Genomic DNA, 12,531 nt, shown 5'->3' with positions numbered 1-12,531 from the left:
ACCATTTCATGGAAGGACTATTTCCAGATAGTGTTAAGTAGCATAAGTTCACCTATCACTGGACTGTTTCATGGACATAACATGAATAATTTGCAGTCCACACCCATCCATGACATCAGTCAGGGACCCCACTGCTGTACTCTACCTCCAGATGGAACAAGGCATACCATAAATCTGGAGGTATGCCTGCATCTTTCACCTGTCAGGTTCATTCAGGACCAAATTGGAAGCTAGGTGGCCAAAGCCCAAAAGCAACAGTGCCTGAGCTGTTAACAGTGCCTCAAAGCTGGTTAATGATGCCCACGTGGTACCAGGACAATCAGCTGATTCAAGGCTTTGGTGCAGTACTGGGGCTGGAACTGAGAATCATCAAGCTGTGCATCTTGGAGATCATAGCAAACATTAATCATGCAACTACCCAGAACATGTTCTAACTTTAGTACGTGTTAAATCTGTGCAGTATTAAGTATCCCATGTGACAGGACCCTATGGCTTCATTCCTAGTAGGACTAACAAGAAAAGAAACATCTTTACTAGAGACAACCTCAGTTACACATGCACAAATCCATGAGGGACAGTCTAATTGATTTCAACTAGACCATTTCTCACCTCAAATAAACCAGATACTCTTATTGAGGCTTTTTTTCCCCTTAACCACCTCCTTAGTAAAAAACTTCACATTGAGGCGAATTACGCAAATCTTCTAATAAACAATGCTAGAAATACATAATCCCCTGCCCCCCATTCCTCCCCTATCATCCCAAAATGCAAGGACAAGCTTTGTATATATAATACACCTTCCTCACACATCTTTGCATGATAACAAGTGCAAACAATCCATTCTTTTAGAAAGCCAACTGTACAGGGTCAGGTAATAGAGATCTAACTGGAAGAAGCTGAACAGGGGCAGATCCAGTGGGATGGGACAGCTCAGACCCTTCCAGTTGTTCATGCAAGGGGAGCAGCAGCCTGGAACTTTTTTTTTTCCTTTCTCTCTCTCTTTTTTATTTTTTAAGTCCTCAAAGCAAGTAAGCACCTCCCCACCCTTCTTTTCCTTCCATGCTTGGTGGCACCAGTGTTCTTCTGTACTTCCCTCCTTCATCCCTCTGTCCACTGCCATACTTTCTCTGGATGCCTCAGGAGTGAGGCGGGGTGGCAGGGAGAAGGGAGGGAAGCCAGAGCCAATCTTGTCTGCTTCGGTAAGGCTCAGCTAGGGAAAGTAGCAGTAGTGGGCTTGTCCCTCCTCCCCGCCTGGTCCCCCACCACCCTCTGTTGCCTGACAGCCCAGGAGCAGGCACAGGAGAAAGGAACCTGTGCACTGCTGTGTCTAGCCAAACCTGGCTTCACGTTCAGTCCAACTGGAACTGGGAGGAAATGGCCCTGGAAGGCTCCCTCCACGTGACCCCAGGTTAGCTGGGGACAGTGGCAGACACAAGTAGGGCGTTGCGGGAATGTGCTGCTGAGCATGGCAAGGAAGGAGGAGGGAGTGAAAATTGTACTTGCTTCAGGGACTTAAACATGTGCCAGCTGCTGCTCCCATGCCACAACCTGCCTACCCTGGGAGAGGGAAGCTAGGATGGGATCCAGGTAGCCATCCCTGCAGCACAGGTCATTGCTCCCACACCCTCTTTTCTGAAATCTTGGGTCCATCCATGAAGCTGAATACGGACCAGTGTATATGCTTCTGTGAGATAGATAGTCACATAATGTTTCCTATCATGCAAATGTATACCAAGACATGGGATTTTGCTTCAAATGTCTAATTGTAATCAGATATCAAAATAAAATGCTAATTTAAAATGAGATGTCCAATCCTGATTAAACTATATGTCTATGTCCCATTTAATTATGATTTGAGAGGATTTAAATGCTGTTCAGATCACACCTGGTGCAGGCGCTTGTCCCACTGTTAAAATATTCGGATTTCTAGTAAAACACTTAGGATCGCTTATCAAAGTCCCACAGCAATTTACACCCATTCATACGTCAACCTACACTTTCTGTCTGAGATTATCAAGCACTAGCACATTATCTCTGAAGGTTACTGATTAGGCTTAATTTATTGATCACTACAGTAATTCACTAGCTGCTTGGTTCTGTTTCAGAGAAAGGTGCATTAGCCACTGAAAAGAGTATTATTGATCTTTCTTGGAAATGCTGGGGTATTTGCTTTCTCCTAAAGCCCTTGCAAGTCCTGGAGTCTTATCATTAGGCAGGAATCTAATTTTTCATTAAAAATGAAGGGGGGGGGATCATCCTTATTGGATCAGGGAAGAGCTTGACAACATGAACTGAATTAATTTTAAAGACTCGAAAAAGTAAAGGCAAGTACAAATAATCTAGTTACTTTTTAAATCTCACATTTTTTGTTATCAAATCTCATCATTTTTTCAGTCCTGGTTTATGATTGTTTTTAAAATACTTGATGTTGGCAAGACTGAATGCTTGAATGACTAGAATAGTAGGATTGGTAGACAATAATCTCAATTCCATACTTTTTACTGATTGCATTGGAATAATCACTTAACTTTTGTGCCTCAATATGTGGGTGTGCAGGCAATATAATATGTTAGTTTAATTCTTACATATGTATTACAGGAGTTATTTTGTGATCAAGTATGAAAGGTTCTACAGAATTACAAAGCCATGTTTTAAATCTATGCAACTGTGGAAGAAACAGATTAATTCCTCAATGGATTAAGCATAGCATGCTATTTTATGAACATGACATATCTTAATCCAATGCAACCCGAAGCTGAAAACACTACTAGACACTTTAATGATTCATTAATACTACTGCACATTAAATAAAGAAGAACACATGCATCATTGGTAATGCATTTTCATTACATATTATGTTCCCAAGAAAAACTGTCATAGCTGTATTATAGAATCACCATCTTGATTCTACAGTTTTTTTTGTAATGTAATAATATTATCACTGTGAATGCCTAACATTACTATGATGGTTACAGCATAACCAAAGTGATCTTTCAAATGCGTTTTCTATTTTACAATTCATTCAATTTAATTTTTAAATTACTATTGATGCTAGAAAACAAACCACTCGCTGATTTGAATATCTAACCAGCAAAAAAGCTTCCTTCTAGGCCACTAGTAAAATTAATTTATATGTTGCTGGCTAGGGGGTTTTATTTTTCAATGCACTGCTCTGTCTCCAGCAGCAAACCTAGCATTCCTCAGGGAAATGACACTGCTGTTTTTGCCAACACCTAACCTTTCTGATATAAAAATACACGGTACTTCTTCTGACATTAACAGAAAACTAGACATATATTATACAGTCTTGTTTCAAGACACGATATCAAGTCTAGATTTAGTCTGACTCAGAGTAAGTCCCACATCTGCAAAAGGATTTCAGTCTCCAAAACAGGATCCTTAAAAAATACATATTAAAAGTAGCACTTAGGTGGAATTTAGGAGCCTGAGTCTGATAGTGATTCACAAAACCTCTGCCTAAATTCTTAGGTTCCTGAAAGGCCATAGATACCTAAGATTTTGCCAGTAAAGTTCCCTAAGAACATACCCAGAATTGCTGTTATCTTGGCATATCTGATAGTCTTATCACATAAGATCATTTGGGTTTCACAAATATAATGTCTCAGTGCCTCAAGGCCTGGAGGAGTCCAGTCAGGTAGGCATAGATCAAGCTTGAGGACAGGACAAACACAGCAGCCAGAGTTACCATGAGCTAATTTACATAGTAAATTCACTAGCTGATGCCATGTAGCTGAGTATGCCAGCTTCTCAGCATAGCTAGTTAACATGAAGTCAGTGCTTTACTAATATGGCTAGTCCGCTTCTAGAACTAGTATGTGCGTACATACTGTAACTCCCTCCTGTTCATATAAATCACTTCTATGCCCAATTCAAACTCTAGTCATCGGGCACCTATACACATGACAGAGCTCATCTGATTAATCAAGTCTGCTGGAGTATGCTAATTAGCATGCTCCAGAAGCCTCTGTGTCACATGTATTCAGCATCCCCACATTTGAATGGTGGCAGGGGTGCTTTAACTAAAGTTCATCAAACAAGGTTTAGTTAAAGCACCCCCATAGTCCTTTTGAAACGTGGGATGCTGAATACACGTGATGCTGGAGGAGCTTTAATTAGAGTGGTTCTCAGAGCCGCCCTAATTGAAGCACCCCTCCCTGGACCCCAGAGCTTGTGTATAGACACTCATGAATTCCAGTTTCCCAGGAGTTGGGCACGGTTCATAGTCACCACACGTAAGTCCCCTTGCACATTTGGTTTGTAATGCCCATCCAAAGGAAAAAGGAATTAAGAAGTGAACTTCACTTAAACAATAAATGAGTAAGAATGAGAGGGACAAGTTGTCCACTTATTTCTTTCTTAACCCAGAATCTTGCCTCCACTTCCCTGTAACAGCTGAGCAACTTCAGGGATGGAGTTGAGCAGTAACTGGTATAATCCCCAAAAAAGCAGAGAGGAATCATGCTTTGGGTGTGTCTTAAAACTTGATGCTCTCAAGAGATGTTTCCAAGGCATTGGGCAGACGTTACATTTAAGGTACAATTAACCAGCCTCTGGGGCGCATGTGAGTCAAGGACTTAGGTACACCCCCAAACATTAAGAGAGGCAGTCAGCTGATTGGAGCTCCCAGCCTGGGGATCACACTGGAGCCCTTAACTCTGATTCACCCTGAAGGCTGGAAGCAAGGAATCAGGTGTCTGTCTTACTACTTGCTGGTGCAGGGGGAGCCCAGGCTCATGATCATCAGTTAGACACAACTGATATCTGAAGTTCAATTCCACAGTCATACCTCCTGCGATTTGCACTTCCTGCCATGTTGCATGTAAATGTTGGGATTATGCAACACAATCCGTGGCACCTTAACTCAACATCTTCATGGCCCTGAGGTAGATAATGCTAAGATGACAGTCTTTCAATAATGGCATTGTTTTATCATCATTCAATAATTCTGAGTAAGATAAATTAAGAAAGAGATTAGGACAATGTGGGTGCATCTACACATGTGGCGGACTGTGCAGTTGTTACTGCATAGGCATTTAGTACTTGGTTAAAGAGCAGTCATATTCCTACCTCTCCTTCCATTCTGGCTTCTTGCATCTTACTGGTCACATCTACACAAGATGCTACAGCACAGTAGCAACATACTACTGCACTGTAGCTCGTTGCTACGGTGCCATAGCATTTCTAGACACAGCCAATGATGCTACTGCACCATAGTAATGAGTTTAACCAAGTACTAAATGGCTGCACATCATATTCCTACCTCTCCTTCCATTCTGGCTTCTTGCATCTTACTGAAGACTGGGTATGTAATGCCTTAAAGTACTTGATTTACCAAAGCACAGCAAAAGGAGGACTGTACTGCCGTTCCTGCTCAGTCCCGCCACCGCATGGTAATTTTTAGATACTACTGCGCAGTAGCAACGAGCTACTCCACAGTAACTCATTTCTACTGCACAGTAGCATTGCCATCATGGCTCATGCCTGGCAACACTACAGCACCATAGCATCTCATGCAGACAGGCCCAATAAGATGCAAGAAGCTGAAATGGAAGGAAACATAGGAATATAATATTAGTCTCAGATGCTGATTATTTCCCTTGTGTCAATTTAGAAAGGCTGGGAATATCCTATGTTGCTTGGTATTACCTGAATAGTTCCCTGTGGTTGCTCATTGGTAGCAGGTTTAAATATTCATTCTGATATCTATTATTTAATGTTACATAATTCTTTCATGATTTTTATGACTAAAGGTAGCAGAGTGAAAGGGGACAAGGGAACAGGACTACATACTTCAAAGACGAAGAAAGAGGTATACAAATTGGAAATCAATTTATTTTTAGTCTCCTGTTTCCTCCGAATGATACTAGAAGGACAATCAGCTATTAGAATTTTCTCAATGTTCTTCTGTAACTGACTGGTTATTTTTAACAATAATGTATTAAATAAGGCTGCCCTCACAATTGTAACAATGGTTTTGTGTTATAATCATAAGCATTTAAAAATATTGAATGATACTTTCTACTCCTTCCTCCTACCACGGTATATAGCAGCACTGTCCAGCATCTAAGTGGTCACAGGGACTATAAACATCTCAGGTGCATGCCATGATGTCCTCCCTTTGCTGAACTGCACAGGTCCCCGAGAAGTAAAGGCTAAGACTTAAGAAAAAGGAAAACTAGGAAAGTATTTTAACAAGTCTCGCTTTCTCTCTGGTGCAAGCCTTCTATTTTCTGTACTTAGATTTTAAATTCTTCAGGGCAAATAACTGTCTTTTTACATCTCTATAAGGAGCCAGTCTTATCTGCAGTGTTGCCTAAAGAATACCAGCAAACATTGCCACCTGAAAAGAAAACACAGTAAAGGCTAAAGCGCTTGTACCATATGGTTTCTCATAGAAGTAGCATTTTTAGAAATGTAAATAAAGAGCAAGAAATGTTAGGTAGCCCAAGGCAGTCAAAAAGTGCTATTTCCCCCTTCCCACAAAGGGCAACACAGCCATTAGTGATGACACTGTAGAGTCAAACTCCTCTGGGGATACTGTACAATTGGGTGGTTTGCTATTGACAGTATAAAACCTACTGAAACTCACTTGTATTTGAATTAATCTTAAAGCATCACATCCGCATAGTGTTACTGTTACAAGGAATATGACTTTTCTGGATAGGATTTTTAATCTTGTTGGCTTTTTTTATGCTGCTTCTGTGCAACTTTCCAATCACTAAAAATTATCCCCTCTAACAAGAAATAATGCACATTTCGAATACCATAACTTACTTATGTTGGCTGAGCCAATATTATCAGCTACTTTACCCTAGTGTTTGATCAGCCTAACAGGAACTTTTCACTGCAGAGATGGTTGCTGTGTTTACTTTTCATCAGCTGTAGATGGGATTTCCCAGAACAATAAATGCAGATGCTTTTATTGCATTTTAGGTAACATCACTTATTTTGTTTTGTTAATGTGAACCTTCCTCAGCTGCTAACAGCATGATCCAAATCCCATTTGAAATAAGTAGAAAGATTCCCATCAAGTTTGATGAGCTTTGGATCAGTCCCTAAGTGCATTTATGCTTAATGAGATGCTAATGTGAAATTTTATGCTGCTGCTTGTACAAATAGTTTTTCTTCTGAACTCGATTTCCTCTATGCACTCCTAATGCAAAAAGCATTATATAGCTTTTTTATCCCCTTGAGTTGGTATGTGCACAGAAAGAGCATTTGTGTTGCTTCCTGGTTCGTACTCCTTGGATAATACAGGCCCTTTCCAAGACAGTACCATGTTTGTAGATGGTATGTTAACCACCTATAGCAATCTAAATGAGATGTGATCATTGTGCTACTGATTTCTCTTGCTGGGTTAAAATGCAAGTATAAGGAGGGAAAAATTAAGGCCTAAGGGTACACAAAACAAGTCTGGTATTTGCAGAAGCATTGTTTGTTTGTTGCTCCATCTGGTGGGGAACATTTGAATGACAACACCACTCAAATTATGAAGAACAGTACCAACTTTGGGCTCAATGCTCCATTCTGACCAGCAGCGGCTATCATTGTTTTTTATTTTTTACACATACTGAATTTGTCTGAATCCAAGACAAAGTCTGAATTTAAAAGGACTCCCTAATAATTAAATTCTATACATGGAAAATTATATATGTCATTTTCCATGTGTAAAATTGAATCATTGGAAAGTCATCTTAAATTCATTCCCTGCACTGCTGTGTCAGGGAAAGCAGTGGTGGGAGGAAGCTAAACCCCAAACCCTTGTACCTTGCCTCCTGCCTTCTGCTGCTGCCCCTTGCCCTCACATACCTGTACACATCCCCACCCTTGTCATTTGCCCCCTAGCTCCCTGCACTTAACCCCTGATTCCCACCACTGCCTGAACACCTCCTCTCCCCTTTACCTTCTGTAGGGATTCTGCTTCCCCTCCAGCCCAGCCAGGGAGAAACAGTGGTAGCAGCTCCAGGTCTAGGCTTGCTGGGTCAAAGCCAGAGCCAGAGTTAATCAGAGCCAGGGGGAGGGCACAGACAGCAGTCTCCCTTACAAGTTTCCATCCCCCTTCATCCCCCCACCATGCAGTCTCCATGTGGGCCCCTCCACACACCATCTCCCATGCTCTCCCCATGCCATAAGCCCCCACCCTTACTGCACAAGCCTCCCTGGGCCTGTAACCAAAGCCAGAACTAAACTACCTCCTGTTCTGGGCCAGTACTTGAATCTAAGATGAGGCCTTTCTCTCCCCCCTGCACCCCCGCAACTTTACAATTGATTAAACTCATCTTGGATTTGAGCACATATGGTATATCTTCTTTTGTCTCTTCTGCAGCATCCCCCAATCAAAGGAGTCTCTCAATGGTAGCTCTCCCAAGTTCTAAAGTGGCCCAGTGCCCACCTCGCTGATTTTACAAGAAGGCAGTCCCAGATTCTGGACCATGTCCTGGCTTTGCAGTGTCTCCCTCCAGCCTGCAGTGCCTTTTTTTAAAAAAAAGTCCCTAGCTCACAATGGTAATACCCACTGTGGAGTCACAATGAAAGGGCATCAACCCCAAAATGGGTCTGGACAGCAGACAACTTTAAGCCACCATGCCTGGGATACAGTGCTAGGTTTTCCTACTTTCCCAGACTCTGATCCAGATAGCTCCACTCCCTTTTCCACCCCAAGTTTTGCCTGGTTTCTCCAGCATCACTCATCAAGCAGTTCCACAGAGCAAGCTCCTGGGTCCCAGACTTATATAGTGCCAGAGCTGCAAAGTTGTGGTTTCAGTGTCCAATGTGGCTTAGCTATTACTTCCTGTCAGCCAGCAGCAGCTTTTTTATTTTTCATTTTTAAATGTATGTTTCCTGTGTCCTCAAAGCAATAACTTTTGTGGCATGTCAGAGGAGACTCCAAGCCTTTGGCCACAAGTAGATCAGGCCTTGAATTGCAAGTTTGCTACAAGACAGCCACGAGTCTGAAGTTCTTCTTCCTAGACCTCAAGTTTCCAGCCCACTTAACTACTCTCACAGCATCAAGTGCAAGATTGCCAGGCTTCGCTCTCAGCCCTGAACCCCCAGAAGAGCTCAAGGCTGTGAGTCAGTGCCCTCTCCTCATCTGGAGGCCCGCTTCAAGCCATGAGGTCAGGCTCTGTATTGCAGATAGACAGAAAAGTGAGTCTGAAGGTAGACTGGTATCTCATAGCCCAGGCTTCTGGAAAGCTGCTAGCCAAACAAAGGGCTTCGTAAAACTTAATACTTATGGTGTGGTAGCAGGTGTGTCTACTTTCCAAGCACAAGGCCTTGTTCAGTTCAGCTACATTGCCCCTTCTGGGTAGCAGATTTCCCATCACCCCACTTTTCTGGCATCACCAATCAAGAGTTTGTTTTCTTTTTTCTTTTCTTTTTTTAATGGAAAAGCAATGGAAAATAAGCTCAAGCATTTTCAAGTTCAGTATTCTTTACAAGAATGTGTTCTAATAAGGTAATTCAGTTCTAACACAATTTAAAATTCTCTAGAGAAAATCCAGTGCATTGGGGGGGAAAATCAGCAAAACAGACTATTTAGCATACATATCCTTACACATCACTTGCCATTTACTAAAAATGCAGCTGGAAACAAGTTTTCTATGCCTCTACCATCACAAAAATAAAATTAAACTTCCTTTCCTGGACACAGAGCAGATCTCTAAGAGGCAAAATTTAGTCTAACCTAGGCCAAGAAAAGATTAATCCATCCCTTGTAACAGGCTGTTACTAGTGTGTCCAGGAGTCAAGAGCTAGTATACGTACATGTCACCCTTGAAGATCTGGGGCTAAATCAAAACAGTTTAGATCACAAGAAAATACATCCAACAACAAAATCCCTGTAAGCTGTGCAGCAGCACTGGTTAGTACAAGCACAGATTAACACATATGCTTTCCTAAAGCATTAACCAATGTAGGCCACACTAGAACAGTGACTAATACATGAACTACTTACACAAGTTTAATACACACGGCTGATACAAGATAACAGAAGGATACATGATGCGCAGTGCTACCCAGAGGGGCAGCTAGGTTCATCAGGCACAAGACAGCACAATACTTGTACAATACAGAAAGAACAGACACATAGATCAGGATGCATGTACAGGGTAGCCAACATAGTGAAGAAGTGTTATAGGCAAGAGCAGGGTAATAGGAGCAGGGTCAACATGTTTTAATGAGTAACGTGGATTGATCTGTATAAAAGAGGAGCTGAGAAACTTAGGATTTTTACTAGCATGGGAACATAATTTGTACTAATACTTTGCCAAAGATAATAACCTTGCCCAGGCTAAAGGGAGGGAGAGCACTATGTCTTGGGCTAAGTACAGACAGTCAAAACACCTGAGGGTGAATCAATTCAGTCTTTGCAGGTTAGTCTAAAATGTAGAGATTAAACTGAGAAATGGCTGTACAGGCATTCACTTTTGATTCAAAAAATGCAGCCACATACCTTTAGTGGCTTAGGCCAGAAGCCAAGGGGCACTAAAGCATGGCTCTCTGGCACATAGTCAGCACAAACTGCATCTTCATGTCCTCTTTCTGATGCCCCCCAAAGTTTCTGGGATTTGCAGTCCAGAATCACAGCAGTAGGGCTCTGCAGACATGCTCATCACTTCCTTTTCCTGCTTCCAAGTGCCTCTGGGATTTTTAGTCCACAATCACAACCAGCACTACATTTTTAGCAGGGCAGAACAGCTCTGTACTCAGGGGAAGGGAAGTTTAACCCCTGTCCTTGGCCCCAGACCCTAGCCAGGGTTTGCCTTGGGGGAGGCAGTCCCTGCCCCCACCCCAACCCTTATCTGCTGGAGCAGACAGTACAGCTCAGCTCAGGGCTGTAAAGCATGCTGGGATGCTGAGAAACTGTAATTTAACTTGAACCAAGAAGAGGTCTGGGACAAAGTTTCATAAACCGGTTTGACCCCAATCAGTTAAGTCTGATACTATATTCAACCAGGTTCATCTTAAACCAATTTCAGCCATTTTGAAGCTGGCTTATGTGCACTGAACTTCTGTTTTGTTACAGGTTTAAACTAGTTTCTGATAACTTAAACCAATATGTGTAACTTCTGTCCCTAGCCTTGCAGACAGTGAAACTGAGTCTTCACCACTGAACAGGTGTGTGGTCTTTCTCTGTGTTTACTGTGATCTTCATATACTGGAGTCACACACAAGTGTATACTGAACAAATACGCATATAAGCTAAAAGAATCCCAACCAGTAATTTATAAACCAGCTATTTTATAATGCAAAAATAATTATTACCACAACCATTTGCAGAGGCTGACATGTTTTGCTCAAGAAAAGTTAAGGACAGCAGCAAGAGGATGTTACAGGTCATGAGTTAGGTGTGCAAATAACTGCATAGATGTCTCTCACTTTGCTCCTGGTTCAAATCAGTAACATTTTTCTCCCCTGAGCATGACATTCATTCACTAAGGACAAAAGACATGAGCCAACCAACATAAGGGGAGAAAGAGAGGAAACTATGGGAAAGACCATTAATTTTGCTTTCTGCTTTTACTGTTCTCACATGCTCATCAACAACTCAGAGCCAGATCTATTCTGCTATTAGGACCAAAGCTCGCTTGCACAGAAATCATTGGCAGGATTCCATGGATCTATAATTTGAAGTAGAACTTTTTTTTCTGAGGGGATGTTAGAAAAATCCACTGTGAATATGGCCTTTTGAAACTCAGAGCTTTAGTTTTAGATGCCTCACTTCTGAGGTGACCCTATCTGCAGTTTTCAGGATCCACTCCCCTGTGACACTTGACTGACACGAACTACAACAACTCACATTAGATTCCCTCATACCTTGTTCTTATGGTAGATACAGGTTGCTAGACAGATGAAACTTTATTACTACTATGGAGGTTCCCATCTTTGCCCCCATTAAACCAATTCTTGAATTTACTTTATTGTTTTAAAATCAAATTTACAAATACACCCAATTATCACAGTTTCAAATGCATATATACCCAGCTTAATTTAGCAAATGGCTTTTAAAAGTAAATCTCCCTCAAATTAGGATTCTATTATTCCCTCCCATCCTCCTATGTCAAAAATTGTGGCAGGGATGGCCTTTCTCTGTTCTGTTAAATGTCAACAGATTAAATCCAACAGTTAAGTACATTTCAGATTTAACTTGAGCACCTTAGCTGATCTCAGTTGTGATGTTAAGCGTTAGGTAAGTGGTGGTGTCTTGCTGTCTGAAAAGATTAATTATTTATAAAACAAGCGCATTTTAACCCCTGAAATCAAACAGAAAACTAGTAAAATGGTCAGATCACTAGAATAATATGCCTCTGCTGCCAGTGTTGCCAAGATACGTTACACAAGCTCAAGTCTAGTCATATGTAGACCATACTGGGTCTGGAGATCACAATAGCACAGGTTAATATAGTGAGCTGTAGGTTTGAACAAACCTGTAACTGGCGGGTGGGGGCACCAGAAAGGCATCCCCCAAGGAAGTCTTCACTGCAGTACTAGCAGCAGCTACCTTGTCCT

This window comes from Crocodylus porosus, unplaced genomic scaffold (assembly GCF_001723895.1).
Source record: "Crocodylus porosus isolate Cpor-Errol unplaced genomic scaffold, CroPor_comp1, whole genome shotgun sequence".
Taxonomy (NCBI): Eukaryota; Metazoa; Chordata; order Crocodylia; family Crocodylidae; genus Crocodylus; species Crocodylus porosus.
Note: the sequence above shows the minus strand (reverse complement) of the source record.